The 2,264-nt window shown below is 49.9% G+C and overlaps 1 protein-coding gene across 1 annotated transcript in view; it reads left to right on the top strand.

The window, feature by feature from the left end:
- Window positions 1-2,264, top strand: part of LOC102755900 (keratin, type II cuticular Hb6) — a 41,748-nt gene that overhangs the window by 34,169 nt on the left and 5,315 nt on the right. The window lies entirely within an intron of this gene.

Raw genomic sequence — 2,264 nt, 5'->3', positions numbered from 1 at the left:
TGAGCAGTTATGGCGGCTCTCAGTCCTGTCCCCAGGGGCTCTGCCGCTCTGAGTCCCAGCAACCGCTGCAAACCTCGGAGAGAAAGCTGCACTCGCTCTGACCGAGGCCAGACAGTCCCTCTTCTCCCGTTTGAGCCTGGGTCCCTAGCGACTCCCCCGGATCTGGAGCTCAGAGTCCGCGACTCCCTCCCGATTGAAAACGCCAACCGCGCCCTCCGCCGCCGCCCGCTCCGCGCTCTCCGCACCTCAGAATTTGACTTCAGCACTGCGCCTCCTCTGAGTGTCCGTATGCGTTACTCTTTCCTCCTAGTTGGAGGACTTCCACTCAGCCAGCGTTCCTGTGGGTCTGGGTGATGTCCGTTTCGTCTTTTAGTTTCACTTTTGAAGTGGTTGTTCGAGGCAGCAAACTCCGGCGTTAACCTATGCCGCCATCTTGGTTCCCCGAGACGGGGCATCTTGCCAAGGTCATGCCAATCCCGCTGGGGTGGTGGGGCACTCAAGTCCCCCCAACCAATGGAGGCTGGTCTGGCTTTGGAAGTCTCTTGGCCCCTATGCAGGAACCCAGACTGTATTGGCCAGGCTTCTTAAAAAGAAAACCTCATCATACTGCTGTCTGACTTTTTGTAAACTCCCTGGTTAGCTGCAATGGTCACTTTTAAATCCATTTCACTCTCATGTAGACATTGCCTCCCAGTGGGTTCTCAGCTTGCTAGTGGTTTTGTGAGCTGTGGCAATAGTAGATGATGACATAACAGAAGAAAAACTGCTAACGATCTCCCTTTGATTTTAAGTTGGTGAGTTGAAGTGTACCCTTACGTAGTTTCACAAATAACGTGCTCACCAGCCACCTTATCTGTGGGTAATCACAGAATAGAGAGAAGGCTGGTAAAAATCTGCCATGGAGGCTTGACCTTGGTGTCAGGCAGAAAGGTCAGCTACTTGGGGGTTGGGTGTTGCCTGACTTAGGTTCGAAGGATGACCTACTGGGGAGGTGCACCCATGACTCTGTGGCCACCTCAGGGTCATGCTCCAGGGCCAGTTTGGCTAAGTGGCAGTAGCCTGCGGTTTTGGGTTTTGATCTTAGGCTCTTTGCTTAATCAAAACCTCCAATTCTGGAGGAAATGAAAAGTCTGTAGGGGCAGACTTCACTTCCTATCCCTTGTGGTCTCACTGATGTTTATGTGAAGGGAGGTAAAGGCAGTGGCAGATAACAAAGGCCCTGTTCCCAGGACCCTGAAAGTGACTTGTAATTGCAGGTTAGATAAGCAGGGGCAGGGGGTGGGCCAGGAGGTGGTGTCAGGGCCCACGGTAGAGTGCAGTGTCCAAGGGCACTGAGTGACTCACGCCCACTCTCTCCTGTCTTCTCCACCAGGACATAGACAGCGCCTATCTGCGCAAGGCGGACCTGGAGGCCAATGTGGAGGCGCTGAAGGAGGAGATGCACTTCCTGCAGGCTCTCTATGAGGAGGTGAGTCTCCCGGTCTCCCGAAGAGCAATTGAGAGAAGAGACAGGAGGGTTTCCCTGGGGTGTGGCCTGCCCTGGTTCCTGGGTTCTAGGGCAAGTTGTCCATTCCTTACTTGTCTAGGATCTCAACATCCTTTCCTTTTGTGACTGAGGCCTCCTTTCAAAATGACAATGAATGATGGCCTTCCTTTAAAATGATTAGAAAGACTATATAATTCATTGCCTGTCCACACAGCACAACCTGAAGTAGAGATTTGATAATAGAGCTCTATAGATATAATTATTATTATAGAAACTCAGGACTCTAAATCTGGCTCTTATCTGGTTGGCTGGATTTATACATAAAGCTACCACTGATCTGGAGAGCTTAGGCTTCAGACATAGTAATTCAGTTTATTCCTGACCTTAGAAATCTGCCTCTATTGATTGCAGCATTGATGGAATTCCACCTTACTCACTGCCTTGAGGCTATGGTCCAGACTCCAACCTTTTTCCTCTTAAAACTAAACTTAAGCCCTGGCCAGTTTGGCTCACTGGATAGAGCATCAGCCTGGGGACTGTTGGGTCCCAGGTTCAATTCCCATCAAGGGCACGTACCTTGGTTGCAGGCACATCCCCGATGGGAGGTGTGCAGGAGGCAGCTGATCGATGCTCCTCTCTCATCAACGTTTCTCACTTTCTATCCCTCTCCCTTCCTCTCTGTAAAAAAATCAATAAAATATATATTTTAAAAAACTACACTTAACATTTTTCTGACTTGTCAGAGTTTTCTAATTTATTTCTAAAATTTCCAAGTTGG

Source organism: Myotis davidii, unplaced genomic scaffold (genome assembly GCF_000327345.1).
Source record: "Myotis davidii unplaced genomic scaffold, ASM32734v1 scaffold233, whole genome shotgun sequence".
Taxonomy (NCBI): Eukaryota; Metazoa; Chordata; class Mammalia; order Chiroptera; family Vespertilionidae; genus Myotis; species Myotis davidii.
This window is presented reverse-complemented; position numbering and strand designations above follow the sequence as displayed.